Raw genomic sequence first — 19,595 nt, forward strand, 5'->3', positions numbered from 1 at the left:
CGACACCATGCAGCGCGATAGAGACGGGCCAAAACAACATGCCGAATGGACCGCTTAGCATTGGCATCACGTTCTCTTCACCGATGAGTGTCGCATATGCCTTCAGCCAGACAATCGTCGGAGACGGCGATTGGAGGCAACCCAGTCAGGCTGAACGCCTTGGCTTAGACACACCGTCCAGCGAGTGTAGCAAGGCGGAGGTCCCCTGCTGTTTCGCGGTAGCGTCATTTGGGGCCGACGAACGCCGCTGGTGGTCGTGGAAGGTTCCGTAACGGCGGTACGATACGTGAATGCCATCCTCCGACCGATAGTACAACCATATCGGCAGCATATTGGCGAAGCATTCGTCTTCATGGACGACAATTTGCGCCCCCCATAGAGCACATCTTGTGAATGACTTCCTTCAGGATAACAACAACGCTCCACTAGAGTGGTCGGCATGTTCCTAAGACGTGAACCCTTTCTAACGTGCCTGGAATAGACAGAAAAGGGATGTTTATAGACGACGTGAGCCAACGACCACTCTGAGGGATCTACGCCGAATCGCCGTTGAGGAGTGGGACAATCTGGACCAACAGTGCCTTGATGAACTTGTGGATAGTATGCCACGGTGAACACAGGAATGCATCAATGCTGAAGGATATATTACTGGTTATTAGAGGTCCCGGGTGTACAGAAATTTGGACCACCTCCACTGAAGGTCTCGCTATATGGTGGTACAACATGCAGTGTGTGGTTTTCATGAGCAATTAGAATGGCGAAAGTGATGTTTACATTGATCCCTATTCCAGTTATCTGTACCGGTTCCGGAACTCTCGGAACCAAGATGATGCAATTTGTTATGTGTTTAGTTATTGATAAAACTACGAAACTGAATTATGGCCGATACAGAAGAAATTCCCAGGAGTATTTGTTTAAAAGACGGTGTAGCAATACATTATGCATCAGTGTATTGTTTGCTATGGATAGGTTCAGAAGAATATCATGCACTCATCTCGATGGTGTAATACGCAGACCAACATCTATACGTTGACAGAAAAACTGAAACTTTTAAAAGCTCTACTGAAAAATCACCAAAACTCTTAAACAACATACTGAAATGCAAGCATGGACAAGGAGGAGGAGGAGCAAGAGAGGGAAGGAGATGGTGTCAAAACAGTAACTGCAAAGGACAATGAAACTGAAGGAAAACTAGAAGCTATAAAAAAACTCCTTCTGTGAGTATTGAGGAAAGAAATGCACAGGAAGAAAGCACTAGAACGATTCTATGGTTAATCAGTAGAGTGAAGGTAAATGTTGATGAGACTGAGCGAATTGTATACATACGAAAAGAAAACCCTGTACATTAACATGCATGTGCAAATAAGTTGTGCACCATCTTGAAGCTGGTTTAGTAAGCAGCAGTATTGTTAGCAAAATGAAAAAGTCATCAGCATGGAAGGCTATTCGTCGTAAGTTACGAATTCTAAAATTAGGGGAGTTGGAGCGAGATTATTCCCTTTGAGGCGTTTAGGCCAGTAAGTGAAATTCTTAAATTGGTCTCAGACACGAGGAATGGAGGCAGAAGAAGAAGAAGAAGAAGAGGAGGAGGAGGAGGAGGATATGGACGAACATAAAGGAGAAAGAAAAATGTGAATATTATTAGACGAGAATTATAAATTGAACATGGTGTGGGCAAAGGTATCGACCTCCAGCATAACAGAATAACAATCGACCGTTGGAGCACATACTCTATGACACCCTAACAAAAAGCCGGCCGCGGTGGTCTAGCGGTTCTAGGCGCTCTGTCCGGAACCGCGCGACTGCTACGGTCGCAGGTTCGAATCCCGCCTCGGGCATGGATGTGTGTGATGTCCTTAGGTTAGTTAGGGTTAAGTAGTTCTGCGTTCTAGGGGACTGATAACCACAGATGTTATGTCCCATAGTGCTCAGAGCCATTTGAACCATTGAACCAACAAAAACATAGAACGGTTACAGCTGCTCAGATTATTGTTTGCCGTGGGGAATAGCGCTCACGAGAACGACATCGTATCAGTCATTTCAGAGCTTCAAGAAAGATGCATTATTGAATCATTATGGACATGGTCAACAAAGAGCTCCATAAACCAGCACAAAAACAAAAAGAACATCAATATGCAAGCGTGTTATTACACGTGGTTTGGATGATTTGTGGCAGGCAGACGTGGATATGAGTCAATATTCAAGAGCAAACAAAGGTTTCATGTATATATTTATGGCTATACATACACATTACAAATTAGCATGCGTTGAACAATTGCTGAAGACAGGGACGAATAACCGCCCAGGCAAACTTCAAACCGACCATGGGAGTGAACTCTACAGTTGGTATTTTAGGGTAGTAATGGATTGGTAGACAATACATCACTCCTCGACATTACCCACATAAAAGCAAGTATTATGGAATATTTGAATAGAGCAAATAAAAAACTGTAAATGTGACATGAAGCCACGCAGGAAGAATGCGATCATACTGCAAATTAATATGAGTGCTGCAAAATTGCTGAATTGGTAGCTAAATGAACTGCCACTGGATGAAAAACCAATGCCTTTACTTGATGCGTTTCTGGAGATACCCATCATCAGATAGTCTGTAAACCAAAATAAAACTCACAGGGAGTATGCATAAAGACACGTTGTAACTTATACAGTTGTCATGGCAGACTAATTTCAAAACTACATCATGTAGACAATTTACGCCACCAGAGGGCGGTGAAGCCTACATAGGTGGTGCTGCACATCGGCGAAAACAGGATGATTAATTTTAATTTATTTACATAAAAATTGTTGAATATAATCCATAACTTTCAGAAAGGTATAGAAAGCAAGAAAGTTAAATAACATGCCACAAAAATTTTTTACATTGACGTCAAATGTCAATAATAAAGCATTAATTTAAAATAATATGCGTAAGGTATAGAAACCAATTACACAAAATCAAAATTATGCAAAATGCTGTATTGACAAAAAGTGTGAACCATACTGTTTAGCGATATACAATAAAATGTATGAAATTCCAAAGTTGTTCATTTTTTTAAGTAAAGGAAAAGGCTGTCATGGCATATGACACGAGTACAAGCTCTCACAGGATCAGGTAATGGAACTAGTACCATTGAAAGATACCAAAATAAATCAGGGGAGAGGTGCAACACACAAAATAATGCAACAAAGCTCCAGGAATACAAAGCACCAAGGAGGGCGTAACGATACTTTGTAAATGCTTAAAAGTAAACAGTACAAAATATAATGATAAGTAAACAAAAAATATCTGACATTTAAAGGGTATCTGGAACTCAGTTCCTCCAGAAAACACATCAAATGCGGTATGTACAGAAAGCCTACATCCGTATAATGACACATAAAAATGTTACACACCTTCTAATAAGAGATTTAAATCCCACCCCCACAGGTTAGGGTGAGGGAGATCGTACAAATAATAGGCGCTGTGACGAAGAACAGTCGTTATGAAATGCATGAAATACATTCACAGTTGTGAAGATGAACAACCATCCGTTGTATAATGGAATGATAACAATGAAAATTTGTTCTCCACCGGGACTTGAACCCGGATTTCCCGTTTATTGCGGGTGGCCGGCTTACCTTTTTTCTTATTTTTTGTTCCAGGACTTATTTTACGGACTGGTCACCTTTTTTTCATTCGTTTGTGGGAAATGGAGTGTCTACTTCAGGCTGGTGGAGACGTTGTGGGCAGGGGTCGAACCCAGAGACCTGGCCACGATGCCTCCCCCTTCCCATGGCTGAAGGCCCCTCTGGTTTTACTTTCATTCATTTTTTATCTTTTTTCAGTTTATTTATTTTGTTCTTCTACTACAAAATTGCAGATACTATTTAATACAAATTGTTTCTGTTAGCAGGAAAGCACTTTAAACAAATTAAAGAACATAAATCATCTTAACATGAAATAAATCTATTGTCACCCACATGTACTACGACCGTCCAACTTCCAGCACACAGTTGACTCTTATTTTTACCCATATTTGCTACGGTCGTCCAGCTTCCAACACACAGACGAATGCTAAACATCCAACAACCACACGGTTAATGATGAAAAACAATACAGCATGCTATTCCACGCCCGCTTCTCATCTGGGTATAAAGTTCATTGGCAGTAAGTTGATAATTATTTCACCTCATGTCAAGGTGAATTACGGGGTGTCTCCTTTTACGCGGTACACCCCAACTGTAAGTGGGTTTATGAAGACACTGTGCAAATAGATTGAGAACAGTTGTTGATAGCAAGGAGTGTGCTCAAGTGTGCTTTGGTTACCTTGGAGATATTGTCCATAGTCAAAAACCTTCTTCTCATCATCGCAGAATAAGTAATAAATGGACATGCCTTTAAATCATGTTATAGCATGAGTCCTCACGATCGGGAAGTAACTATCCTCTGGGCTCAGGAAGAGCTGTGGGTCAATATTGTGAGGTGGAGCATGCAGGTAACAGGTGAGGATCTTCTGTACCAGCATCAATACGTCAAACGCTGTTCTGCACGTAAGATGGTGTTCGTCAGTGTCCAGGAGGTGGCAAGGCGGACAGAGGTGTGAATCCATCAGCCCAATAGCTTGTTACCTGTGTCGCGTCAAGTATTTTTCAGTTGACCACATGGTACCACGTTGCTCGAATCCGTGTGTGGAGGAAGCGTTTGGTTGTTGGACTGCTCTCCAGGCCATCAGCCCAATAGCTTGTTACCTGTGTCGCGTCAAGTATTTTTCAGTTGACCACATGGTACCACGTTGCTCGAATCCGTGTGTGGAGGAAGCGTTTGGTTGTTGGACTGCTCTCCAGGCCACAGGCCGTAGTGTTCCTAGGCACCCCACATTTGACGAGTAGGCAGGATACAACAGTGTGGGTTGGTGTTTACTCTCAATTACATGGCAAGGGATGTATCTCAGCCTCTCGGCTACAAAGTTCTGGTGGTGGGTATATCAGGATGCACATAGCTATAGTCATGTATGAATTCCGAGATGTGGAAAAGAGAGGGCGCAATGTGCGCAATCGTAACAGGTGGTGGGATGAACGCTGCCATCAGTTCCTCGAACAGACTGTGTTAATGGGTCCACAGTTTCGACATTGCACACAAATATGAGGCTGCTTTCCTCGTCAGCACATTTATAATTCTCAGCCGCCTTCTCACGGAGTGAGGGTGTGAGTGTCGTAGCAGACTTTGAATAGGAATTCAGCAGTAAGGTAACATCGAAATGCCATTTGTAGTCTGTGTGCCATCCGTGTTGGTAATGGAGAACCATGTGTGTCAACTCACTTGATACATAAAGGTTAAGATAATGCTGACACTGTAGGACGTCCATGTGTCGAAGTAGGTTCTGGTAGACTTCTGTGCGTATTGCCTACAGTAGTCGTCTATAGTTCATGATAGTGGCCTTTTGCATGTTGGACTCTCCTTTTTGCGTCGTCTGTTCCTTTGAAAGGGTTAGTGGCAGGACCTTCTTTATGCGCACAGGCAGTAACTGGGCAAAGAACGACCTCTGTAAGGATTGTGTATTGAAATGAGTAGTCCATCACCGAAAATAGGTGGCATGCAAAACCAAGGGAACGTTAGCCCTTGGTATATAGTGATCCTACGTGTCATCGTCAAGGTGCACAAAGTGTGACAGATTCGGGCGGTAGGCTATCCGGCCTGGGCGACTTGTTAAGTGCACCCTTATCAAGCGCAGCCTCAATGTCGTCCTGCGTAATCGCCGCTAAAAGCGACGATGTTGCTGAGTGGTCGAGGATGCACGACACCTGCTGCAAATGTCGTTATCCTTCCTCTCCTCTATACTCTCCTCCTAGTAAAAACGTCGATAATGGTCTGCAAAGGCTTCCACAATGGTTGCCTGGGTGGTTAATGTTCGACCAACCAGCGAAGTGAGGTCCGTAATTAGCCATTGTCAGCGTCGACGGCTATCAAGAACGATTTCGTGCATAGGTGAGTTTTTGCCTCTTTCTCGGCCTTGACGCCGCGACCGCACGACGACCCCTTCCAATTTTCTCCATTTAACGGGAAATATGTTGGCTTTAATTAGGCGGCTTACCCTCTCTCCGTCTGGTGAGGGCAGTTGGGATGCGAGGTCGTGAAGAATCGTGCAATAAAAGCCCAAAGCATGACGATGCCATGCGGTGATGTACTTTGGATATTGAATCAGCATCTGCTGGAACGCTGGTTTTGCATATTCTGACCACCATGTCAACATCGAAACGTATCGTGGAAGACTTGTTTTTGCATTCCGCCAACGCGATGCCGATAACCTGACAGCATTCTGGGTCCTGCAGGTGTGCCACAGTTCTCTTCCACCTACCACGGCTGTGCCATACACGCTATTTGTGGATGGTGACCATGCATGGGAAGGGACTATGGTCTGAGAATGCAAGTGGCCACCATTCGACGCCGAACCCTCCTGACACAAGATCACGTGAGACACAGATATGATCAAGACGACTGGCCAAGTGACTAGCAAGAAATGTGTGTCCAGAGTAGCCACCTTACACTCTGTCCCAAGTATCGAGGGGATGCAGGTGTCGTACCAGTATCTGAAATTCTCACAAATCGTAAAGTGCGAGACCTGGCCGTTGGAGTGGAGCCTACACTTAAAATAGCCGCAGAAGATATACTGATCGTAGTGACCAAGAAAGAGGGGCGAGTGGGGAATGGAGGGGGGGGGGGGGGGTGATTTCCTCTGAGTAGAACTGCGACCTTTCGTGGCGTTTGTCGGTTCCCGATGGAGCATACACTTAATAATACGTGTAACTAGTGCCGTGATCGCCAGCCCAGGCTGTGGGAAGGAAAATCACATCAATGGGAATACCGTTATGCACTAGTATCGCCGTCAGCTGCCGGCCTGATCACCCTGTATCGTATATATCGCATAACCATAGAAGCCGGGGAGGGACACGAAACGCACTCTTACTGACTGTAATTGTGGCGATACGGTAAGCTTTCCGTCGAACTGCAGGTGCCAAGTAATTCATTAGATCGGAAATGTCTATTGAGTGTCGAGCTGCGTAATCGGCACTGGCCATCCCAATACCTCAGCCGGAACCATTCCTCAAGTTACGGTGCCATCGGGCCAGTCCCTGTCGGTGTAACTTGTATGGCGTCATCGTCATCGTCCTCCGCCCACGCCGTTGAAAGCAGAGCAAGACCATCTACCATGGTCTCCCCAGGGCACGGGATGGGTGCCTGCAGTCTAGGAGGAGTGGAGGTATTTGTACGGCAGCACAAATCTCGCCTATCGATGTCTGATCGTTCAGCTGTGGGTATGTACGAAACTTCCTCAATCCCATTCTGTGCTCCCACGCTGAAGCCGGCGCGGTTTCCTCTCTGGGAACATCATCTTGGCAGGAGAAGTCCTCGTCCTCCAGCGGCTGGTCCTCAGTCTGTTCTGAAATTTCTCTGCACCTCTGCTTACGGCGGTTTCTTCTGTGCCCTTCCGTTTCAAACGAAGGCAGCGAATGACGACGCTCTTGCACAAAGACCGCAGGTGGCACCATCAACAAGTCAATTACCATTTTACTGTTATGGACATTGTCATCAGCTGATGCGACAGTCGCTGTCGAATTGGAGTCCGCAACGCGTAGAACGGGCGTTTCATCTTCCCGCTGAGTCAGAGTATGCTTTGTTGGGTCATCAGGGAGTGTCAGATGCCGCCATGAAGCGGTAGCAGTCGTGAGAGAGGCAATGTAAGTGGGGGCAGCCACGGCGGCGCCATGTCGGCAGGCGGTGGGTGCATGATCCGGCGATGGACGCACCTGGATCGGAAGTGGCCCTCCTCCCTACATCCGGAACAGGTTCTTGGTTGTCCGTCGTAAATGACAATGTCACGGCAGCCGCCGATATAGAGATACGAACGGACATGTTTTTCAAGTTCAGTTTAGACCTGCATGTTCAAAGGAACAGACACTGCGCCGACTGCAGCCGTTTTTGAAATACATGAAATGTACTCGCAGTTGCGAAATGGACAACCATCAGCTGTATAATGGAAAGTCGCTTGCCCAGTCTCGCCGGATAAATACGATATTGTATATTCCACATTAACATTGCATCGTAATTCGGAATGGCACAGGCATTGTAATATTGTATTTATCTGCAGACACAGGGCAAGCGACTTTCAAATAAAATTTTTCTCCTGTATGGGAATATACATCATGGATGTACGAGTACAGGTTGTAGACACATGGTTGAGAAGTATGGAAATATTGGTCTGGCCTTGAGTCGTGCTCGGATGGCCTAATGATAACGCGACCGCTGGCGATACGTAGGAAATCCGGGTTTGAATGCCAGTCTGGCACAACTTCTCATTTCCATCACTGCATTTTCGTCAGTGCAATTTCGTCATTGCATAATACAGCTGATGGTTGACCAAATTTTCAGTTGCGAATAAATTTCAAGTACATGTTAATGTCATAGAATTACTCAAGAGCCAACGATCACGCTAGAGAGTATACGTGACAATCTACCAAGTTACATTTTAACCTTGAATGTTCCACACACACTTGTCCCAGAGGCGTTTGTGGAGTATCAGTTACGTCACGACCTCGCATCTTGGTCTCGTGTGTATCCTGCTCCACTGCTAACATCCCTGCGGTTTGGTAGCTCTTGAATGATTAGAGATAGGACGCTCTTATTCAGAGGGCATGTACATTAGTATGTTCTGCAGAAATGATTAGCTTTTGAACCATGTCGGCTGGCATGTTCAGGGTAAACATCGGTGTCGCGGCACAACACCACCTACCGGTAAAATGTGGATGCGGCTCTCATTGTCGCTATAGACCGAAGGTAATGGATCAGTGTGACCTGAGCAGACGGGCAGGATATCTCGCAGATGTAAGAACGAACCGTATCCTCAGGTGAGTGAGTTTGAAACAGGACACGTTTTTGGCTTGAGGGAATGTGATTCATCCGTCTGGGAAACTGCTGCTCGTGCAAGACGAAGAGCTCTGGCAGTGCAACGGGGGTGAGTAAAATGGATCACGGAAGGCCGTAGCACACAATGAGATGGGTCAGGTTGCACTAACCGGACAGCCCCCCCTCCCAGGAAGATCAACACCTCATCCGAATGGCATCGCAGGACCGATCTGCATCCTCCGGCTCTAGAGCAACAGTGGAACAGTGTAACTCAGCGCACACTATCAGGTGTAACAGTCCGTTGCCGTATGTTACGCCATGGGTTACGTGCTCGTAGGCCACTTCTCCGCCTACCTTTGACGAATGTGCAGAAACTTGCTAGGCGGCAATGGTGTATCGAACGACGTCACTGGGGACACAAATGGCATCAGACAGAGTTTTTGGACAAATCCAGGGTCTGTTTGTTTGAAAATGGTGGCCGCGTTTTGGTTTGCCGCAGACAAGGGGAGTTGTACAATGGCTGCATTCGCGCAAGACATACAGCGCCAACTTAAGGCCTAATGGCTTGGCGTTGCTTATTGGGTGCGTTGGTGCGTTGAGTGATTACAGTTGGTGCGTGACCAGGGCACTGTGACCAATGTGACCAACGTGAATGACATCCTGCGACCCTGGAATATGGTGACACGACGGGTCCAGTGCTGTGATCCAATGTCAACCACTGCAGATGAACTTTGGAACAGGGTGAATACAGCAAGGACGCCATTCGCACCTTATATATCCATCACGTATGGAACAAGTTATCAGGGCCCATGCCACACCCTGTACCTACGAGGCAACGGGACACATGCTGAGCGGAGGTGACTAAAATGCTGATTACGTCCTCTGAACATATTAATGTACAGTCGTGGACAAAACGAGCGAGAACCCTAGCCTTTTCGTTATGTTGATCCGCACACATTTAATGTCTGCTACACAGCATAACAGGCACGGCGACGAAGTGCTAGCAACATACTATGCACATGAGTGTAATTGAAAAAACATCCGAATTTTTTCAAACTGTTTTCAATCATGTGTAGGGCTATATTAATGCTGATTAGTGAGTTAAACACAACAAGTAAATGTAAGATATAAATGAAAGAAGAAACGCTAATCAGTATGAACTGTACTAACAAAAATGAATTTCAGCTTATCTATATAACATAACTGTTTTAGTAAGAACAAGTACCCAAAATCGATACAAATTAGCAAAATGTTATGCGCATTCCACCGCGAAACGGTCTGTGTCAATGTTCAGACCAGTCATACTGGATTACCGTTGCTGACATTCCATGAAAGTGTGCAAATTTAGCAATGCGTGAAAATTTATAACGAAATTCAGTTAAAAATCATTCAGTATCAACTGCCTCATGCAGGAAGATACTGAAAACGCACCTAGAGGACAGAGAGCTTGTGCGTAAGCGCCTCCAAGTTTTCCTTACTAAATGTGAAACAGTTGCGGCGAGAGATCAACTTCTTCGATTACCGTGACGCAGATCTCTGAAGGCAGAGGGAAACTGGAGAACTACGCGCACAGTGATCCGTTGTGAAACAGAAACTGTGAGAGGGAAAAGCCAGTGCTTCCACGTAGTGTCGAATGTGATGCTTCCTTCAGAGCGGATGCTGTTCATTAAAAGAAAAAATTAAAAGTGCGTACGGCATTATTGGCGGAGAAATCACATGTGGGGTGTTCGATCGTCGTTTTACTTGGCGCCACTTCGGCGATTTGGGCGTCGATGATGAGCAAAAGACACAGGCGTACTTACACACACAAGCACACACACACACACAAAGTCCCGAGCCGAAAAATCCTCAACCTTTCCTTGGCCTCGTGATCCAGAGCTATGCTAACCACGTGACCACGAACTGCTAACACAGTGAAGGAGAACTCACGTTACAGGAAGATTATTCTCCTGTGCATAACTCCACATTCGTTCACCAGCAGCTGTCCAAACAACGGCATCAACGCTATGGATTGGCCGCCACAGCCTGTTGATACGAATAAAGAAAAACATAGGTGCAAGGAAGCCAATGTGAAGATACTATGTGTAACAGAAGAAATGCTTCAGTTGATCGGCGAAAAAAGGAAGTACAAAAATGTTCAGGGAAATTCAGGAATACAGAAATACAAGCAACTTACGAATAAAGTAAATTCAAATTGCACAGAAGCTAAGGCGAAATAGCTGATGGAAAACGTGAAGTCAAGGGCGGTAACATTAAAGAGTGCTGTGGGAATTCCATTGTTCAATGCAGAGGAGAGAATCGATAAGCAGCAAGAGTGCATTGAAGGCTTCTATGAGGAAGAAGACTTTTACGATGATGTAATGGAACAAGATACAGGAGTCGACAGGCAAAATATACGGGATCCAGTATTAGAATCACAATTTAAAAGAGCTTTCGATGACTTAAGACCAAACAGACAGAAGCGATAGATACGATTCCATTAGAATTCCTGAAATCACTGGTGGGAGTGACAACAAAATGACTATTCAAACTGGTGTATAGATACTACGAGACTGACGATAGACCATCACACTTTCGGAAACGTCATCCACACATAGCAAGAGCCGACAAGGGCAATAATTATAGCAAAATCAGCTTAACAGCTCATGGATTCAAGCTGCTGACAAGAACAATATACAGAAGAACGGAAAACACAATTACAGATCTGTCAGATGGCAATCAGATCTGCTTTAGGAAAGGTAGTCACCTGAGAGGCAGTTCTGACGTTGCGATTGATAATGGAAGCAAGAGTCAAGAAATATCAAGATACGTTCATAGGATTTGTAGAGTTTGGAAAAGCGTCAGAGAATGTAAAGTGGTACAAGAAAGACGAAAGTAATGTGAAGTAGCACAAATAAGAACAGCGAGTAACTTAATAACAGAACTGGGGCTCATGAAGTAAACGAAGTTAAGGAATTCTGCTGCACTGGCTGGAGGACATAAAAATCAGACTATCACTGGTAAACAGGATTCCTGGCCAAGAAAATTCTACTAGTATCAAACATAATAATTAATTTTAAGGAGATATTTCCGAGAATGTACGTTTGGAGAACAGCATTGTATGGTAGTGAAACATGGACCGTAGGAAAACCGGAATAGAGATCATCGAAGCATTGGAGATGTGATACTACAGACGAATGTTGAAAATTAGGTGAACTGATATGGTAATGAATCAGGAGGTCCTCCGAGAAATCGTCGAGGTAATGAACAAATGGAAAACACTGACCAGGAGAAGAGACAGGATGACAGGACATCTGCTAAGACGTTAGGGAACAGCTTCCATGGTACTAGAGGCAGCTGTAGACGGTAAAATCCGTAGATGAAACAGAGGTCGGAATACATCCAACAAATAATTGTGGACGTAGGTTGCAAATGCTACTCTGTGATTAAAAGGTTGGCATAGGAGAGAAATTCGTTTCGGGCTGTATCAAACCAGTCACAAGACTGATGACTTGAAAAAAAAATCCATTTTAGAATATTTGAGCTGAGGTAGCATGAAAGCTGTCAGATAACCGTCCACGAAACCAACCAGCTACATCTGACGCCCTCCGACACTGTGCTCTTGAAACCTGGTAGAAAGTTTCCTCTTCTGGCAATTACGTGCGATTCCTCACAGATTCCATGCCAAGACGCATGATTAAATTTAGAAACAATGGGCGATTCTGGACAAGATATGAGAGAACTAAACCAGAGGCAATAAAATATGAATAAGTTTCCTCTAAGTTCCTTTTTTAACTGACATGAATAATTTAAATATTATTCTTCAGTTTCTCCCGGAGCCGCGTGGGATTAGCCGAGAGGTCTGGGGCGCTGCAGTCATGGGCTGTGCGGCTGGTTCCGGCGGATGTTCGAGTCCTCCCTCGGGCATGGGTGTGTGTGTTCGTCATTAGGATAATTTAGGTTAAGGTAGTGTGTAAGCTTGGGGACTAATGACCTTGGCAGTTAAGTCCCATAAGATTTCATACACATTTGAATATTTTTTCTCCCGGCACATTTGTTCATCGAACAGTCCAAGGTTGTAACGCTGGTTCGTAGTGTACAAGGGGAAAAATATTCCGGCGGTAAGTATCTTTTAAATGTGTTTTTAAACACTACATTTCTCTTTCAGTCGCTCTCTGCGCACATACTTAAAAAGTAATAAATTATGAGGGACTTTTTAAGGCTATTTTTTGTTGTCTCGAATCATCTCTCTCTTGCCTCTATTGTTCCCTCCTGCATTCTCCCAAAAAATATCAGATTCCTTCTAATATTTATTCACTTTTAATATCCCCTCCCATGTCTCACACTTAACGAGCTATGGGCTGAGATTGATAGGCAAGCTGGATGCCTCCGTTTGTATACCGCTGTTAATCATAGAAACCCACTTTCGTCGGCTCTTCTGGACTCGATGTGCTGGTTTCCCGTGAGGTCATGAGAACGTTTCTGATGTTTGCGGTGAGAGAGTTACTTGAGGTTTGTTCAGAAAGCTTTACGTTGCAGAGTAACACTTTTAGGGGCATAGCACGCTAGACTGGCATATATGATATCCACGGAGAGTGCTCAATCGCATTTCTGATATGAAAAGACTAAAAGAATACGTTCTGTCTCTGTGTGTGCGTGTTAGTTTCATCACCAGTATCTGACATCCGAGGGCGAGTGTTTTAGTTTAGCGCAGAAGCGCTTGACTTGATGGTACGAGCTTCAGATAAGAAGAAGTTTTGTTCTACAAAGTACTAGAAGTCTGAAACGAAAATTTCCGAACGTCCTGTAAAACATGTGAGGAACGATAGAAGTTAATTTCAAACTGTCAGGCGATAGCTTAGAAGGAACTTCACTGGCTGTGAGCTATTACTTTACAAATGTGTCCCACGCTCAATTACATAAACCTTTTATTGCCATTTCCCTCTCTTTGTGTCATAAGCGTAGAGCAAACCGAACAGTTTATTAATAAGAACTTTTTCTCTCTTCTGAACATAGCATCAGCGACGATTGTTTTGTATTCGTCGTGGGTAGAAGTTATTTTGCGTTCTTCTGAGTATTATAGCCTGTATGACAATTTTACTTTGGAATATCGTATTTCTGTCATCGTATTGTGTTACTTTCTACACTTCCTGCTTCAATTTCTGTGTACCTTTGCATTGTGCTTTTTCGGTAATCTTGATAGTTGCACTTTGTTTCTTTGCACATTTCGCTTGTATGATATGAAGCTTTACATTACTCGTAGCCTACGGAATTTCTTTTTGGATGTTCGCGTTCTGCAAGGAAAACTCTGTGTTTGTCTTCTAATTTGCATTCCTCTGTTTTGAGGGTAGTGCCAATGACAGTGTTCTCCAGAAATATCTTTCGTACGTCCATAAAGATCAACTGTTTAAGTAAGCATAATGTTTACATTACAAGCATGGTAGACGCTCCAAGAATGTTAATCACATTTGGTGAATGAGATTTTCAGTTTCCAGTGCGCTTAGAAAGAAAAACAATAGTGGCTGTGACAGCAATTCATTTATGATTTTCAGGCTGCAGTCAGTGCATCTGAATGTTATTAGTATCTATGCTTTAGCCCATAAGACTAGTTACAGAAATGTAAGTAAGTGTCATTGCTTAATACTGTTCATATTTCGGCTCTGAGTCAACTCGGCAATGTACTTTTGAGAAACGAGCTACAGTCTGCATTTCCATGTGTGCTCAGAGAAACCGTTCGCAGTGTAAACGTATTATTCGTGTGGCTAGCAAACTGTCAATATCACATAATATGTTAGGAAACTTTGTGATCAAGTTACTTCCTGGAAAGGCACAGATTTAATCTGGTAAATTCACTTGAATTTTCATGCAGCTGTATTAAACAATCTGAGTGATTTTCATGTAAGATGCGGAATTGGTTCATCAGATTTATGGTTTTCAGTCGGGGAAGAAAGTTCCACAGAGAAATGAAACTACTCTCGTCTTTTGCGTCGCAGATCTCTATGTCAGCTATAAGTATGGCATTGACAGAGCCTGAAACATTATTCTGCTTTCAGTAGTCGTGCGGCTAGGACGTCTGTTACATCCCTTCCACAGAGCTTCACGGTCACAAGGTTGTTTACTTCGTGTTAGTCTTCGCCATTGGTTACACTTTCGACATAGAATGGCGCATCAGTACCGACAGTCTACCACCAACATTGGCTTCAGTCCGCAGCTGTGGTCTCGCGATTGCGTTCTCGTTTCCCGAGCCCGGGGTCCCGGGTTCGATTCCCGGAGTGGTCAGGGATTTTTCTCCTGACCCGAGATGATTGGGTGTTTGTGTTGTCCACGTCATTTCATCATCATTCAAGAAATTGACAAGAGTGGACTGAGCAAACGTTGGAAAATTATACCGCGCAGCTGAGCGTCCCACAAACCAAACATCATTATCAAATGGCTCTGAGCACTATGGGGCTTAACATCTGAGGTCATCAGTCCCCTAGAACTTAGAACTACTTAAACCTAACTAACCTAAGGACATCACACACATCCATGCCCGAGGCAGGATTCGAAGCTGCGACCGCAACGGTCGCGCGGTTCCAAGCTGTAGCACCCTGAACCGCTTCGCCAACTCGGTCGGTATCATTATCAACATCGGCTTTAATAATGAATTTGCATGACGGAGGGCGTATGAAGTGAAACAATTTATACGAGAAGAAAATAGAATTGAACCACCAGATATGATTGAAATCCACTTCCCCAATATAAGCAGAGTGGTCTACGGTCTACGTCAAAAACACCAACGATAAGGTGTGTGACAATTTTTTTCTTTTCTTTTTTGGGGTCATCAGTCTTCTGACTGGTTTGATGTGGCCCACCATGAATTCCTCCCCTGTGCCAACCTCTTCATCTCACAGTAGCACTTGCAACCAGCATCCTCAATATTTGCTGGATTTATTCCAATCTCTGTCCTCCTCTACAGTTCTTGCCATCTACAGCTCCCTCTAGTACTATGGAAGTCATTCCGTCTGTCTTAACAGATTTCCAATCATCCTGTCCATTCTTCTTGTCAGTGTTCTCCACATATTCCTGTCCTCTCCGATTCTGCGCAGAACCTCAGTTCTTACAGTATCAGTCCACCTAATTTTCAACATTCGTGTGTAGCACCACATCTCAAATCCTTCGATTCTCTTCTGTGTGCGGCTGGTCCCGGCGGAGGTTCGAGTCCTCCCTCGGGCATGGGTGTGTGTGTTTGTCCTTAGGATAATTTAGGCTAAGTAGTGTGTAAGCTTAGGGACTGATGACCTTAGCGGTTAAGTCCCATAAGATTTCACACACATCTGAACATTTGATTCCCTTCTGTTCCGATTTTCCCGCAGTACGTGTTTCACTACTATACAATGCTGTACTCCAGACTTACACTCTCCGAAATTTCTTCCTTAAATTAAGGCCTATGTTTAATACTAGTAGATTTCTTTTGGCCAGGAATGCCCTTTTTGCCAGTGCTAGTCTGCTTTTGATGTCCTCCTTGCCTAGGTAGCACAATTCATTAACTTCATCTCCTTCTTGACCATCAGTCCTGATGTTAAGATTCTCGCTGTTCTTATTTCTGCTACTTCTCGCCTTTCTTTGATTTACTCTCAATCCATATTCTGTACACTTTAGATTGTTCATTCTATTATGTAATTCTCCTTCACTTTCACTCAGGGTAGCAATGTCATTAGCGAATCGTATCATCGATATCCTGTCACCTCTAATTTTAATACCACTCCTGAACCATTCTTTTATTTCCATCACTGCTTGGCCTGCCGCGGTGGTCTCGCGGTTCTAATCGCGCAGTCCGGAACCGTGCGACTGCTACAGTCGCAGGTTCGAATCCTGCCTCGGGCATGGATGTGTGTGATGTCCTTAGGTTAGTTAGGTTTAAGTAGTTCCAAGTTCTAGGGGACTGATCACCACAGCAGTTGAGTCCCATAGTGCTCAGAGCCATTTGAACCATTTGAACCATCACTGCTCCTTCGAAGTAAAGTCTGAACAGCAGGGGCGAAAGAGTATATCCCTGTCTTATAACCTTTCTAATCCGAGTACTTCATCAGGGCACACCGCTTTAACGTAGCGCTTTCCGTGAGCGCGAGGTGGTTTGGTTGCTCCGGATCTGGAGGGCTTTGCCAGCGACAGCGTAGCTACCAGCAGGGTCACCCATGCCGGACAGGCCGAAGGGGAGGAACCAGACCCCTGTGTCCCACAACGACCTATCGATAACCTCTCTTCTATCCTTTTCCTAACCCTAGCCCATCCTTATCCTTTTCCTTTCCATTTCCCCTCCCCCCCCACTCCCCCCCCTCCCCCGTTAACCGATGCTAGCGGTTAAACCACGCATAGGGCTGCGGAAGTAATGCCAATCCCATATGCAATATGCAAAGCATCTGGGCGATAAGGTGGCAGCCCCACCAAAGAAATCGGAAGCGTTGAGCCAATCACCCGCCCTTCTTAAAAAACCTGAATACTGAAACCGAGACTTTTTTCTTAGTCGTCCACTCTTATTATTCCGTCTTGTCTCTTGTACATAATGTATATAACTCGTTCCGCGCTTTAGTTTACCCCTATTTTTCTCAGGATTTCTAACATTTTGTACCATTTTACATCGTCGAACGCTTTTTCCAGGTCGACAAATCCTATGAACGTGTCTTGATTTTTCTTTAGTCTTGCTTCCATTATCAACCGCAACGTCAGAATTTCCTCTCTGGTCCCTTTACCTTTTCTAAAGCCAAACTGATGGTCATCTAGCATATCCTCAATTTTCTTTTCCATTATTCTTGTCAGCAGCTTGAATGCATGAGCTGTTAAGCTGATTGAGTGATAATTTTCGCACTTGTCAACTCTTGCAGTCTTCGGAATTGTGTGGATGATATTTTTCCGAAAGTCAGACGGTATGTCACCAGACTCATACACTCTACACACCAACGTGAATAGTCATTATGTTGCCAAATCTCCCAACGATTTTAGAAATTCTGATGGAATTTTATCCAGCCCTACTGTCTTATTTGATCTTAAGTCCGCCAAAGGTCTCTTAAATTCTGATTCTAATACTGGATTCCATACCTCTTCTAAATCGACTCCTGCTTCTTCTTTATAGCAGACAAATCTTCCCCCTCATTGAGGCTTTCCACCTATCCGCTCTCTCCTCTGCATTTAACAATGGAATTCCCGTTGCACTCCTAATGTAACCCACCTTGCTTACAATGTCACCGAAGGTTGTTTTCACTTTCCTGTATACTGATTCAGTCTTTCCGACAGACATTTCTTTTTCGATTTCTTCACATTTTTCGAGCAGCCATTTCGTCTTAGCTTAGCTGCACTTCCTATTTATTTAATTCTCCGGTGACTTGAATTTCCGTATCCCGGAGTTTTTCGGAACATTTTTGTAATTCCTCCTTTCATCGATCAAACGAAGTAATTCTTCTGCTACCCATGGTTTCTTCACAGTTATCTTCTTTGTTCCTACGTTTTTCTTTTCAACTTCTGTGAAGGCCCCTTTTAGATATGTCCATTCCTCTTCAAATGTACTGTGTAATGCAGTACCAGTACCCTTAGAGAACTTCAAGCGTATGTCGTCGTTCCTTAGTATTTCCGTATCCCAATTCTTTGCATGTTGATTCTTCCTGACTAATTTCTTAAACTTCATCCTACTCTTTACTACTACTACATTGTGATCTCAGTCTATATCTTCACGTGGTTGCGCCTCACAATGCAGTATCTGATTTCGTAATCTCTGTCTGACCGTGATGTAATCTAATTTAAATCTTCCTGTATCACTCGGCCTTTTCCAAGCATACGTCCTCCTCTTGTGAATCTTGAACAGAGTATTCACTACTACTAGCTGAAATTGGGGACTCAGAAGGAGCCACGTCCGCGCAGTGCCAGAACACTCCGGAACTGCTGGCAGCAGGCATGGACTGCCGTATGGAAGGGCTGTGGTTACAAGGGTGCACGACCTCGTCGTAAACCGGATCCAGCAAGCTTTAAGATGACTGCATTTCAAACCAAGTAGAGAAACCTTCACCATTGTAACATCTCGCGATTCTCCAGTGACTTGGGTTCGTGTTGCTGCTCGTAGTGTCGCCGAGGCGAAGAGAAGCGAGTGGAGTGCTTGGGGAAATCGGATCTGTTTAGCTTTCCTCGACTTCTTAAACTGTTTACTGCGTCCAACTTGTTACAATTTGTTAAGTTCAACCAACGGTAATTTTTCTTGCCTGGTGGCCAGTAACTTCCCAGTTACCTGCCCTGGGGGTTAGTGAATGTAACGGCAGTGTACGTTTCCTCGCCTTGCCGCTGCTGTCAGGTAAGATGTGTAGTTTTGACAGCTTTGTTGACTGTAGGCCGGTTGATGATTCTTCTGCTCCGGTGGTAGTGATTCATTTCTCGTTCCGGCGCTCTAAACACAGTATTCTGGGGACACAGTGCAGACCGACGGTTCCGGCTTTGGCGTATTGTTCCATCGTTGCATTTGGTATATCGGACGGCAGGTATCTTCACCAAGATTATCATTAGTCATTCGCTAGACTGCCACTAGTCTGAGTTACCATCTTGTGAAGTGAATGCTACTCTTGGCTGCCTATCTCATCGCTCGAGGAAAGTGTTTGTTACCGGACCTTGTCAGAGGTCGATTCCTGGAGCACCGTCTGTAGCCCCTTGGTTCGTGTAAGACATGTGTGCTCTAAAAGGAGGTCTGATGGCTAGTAGTTCTGTATAGCGCTCC

The sequence above is a fragment of the Schistocerca gregaria genome, chromosome 2, assembly GCF_023897955.1.
Source record: "Schistocerca gregaria isolate iqSchGreg1 chromosome 2, iqSchGreg1.2, whole genome shotgun sequence".
Taxonomy (NCBI): domain Eukaryota; kingdom Metazoa; phylum Arthropoda; class Insecta; order Orthoptera; family Acrididae; genus Schistocerca; species Schistocerca gregaria.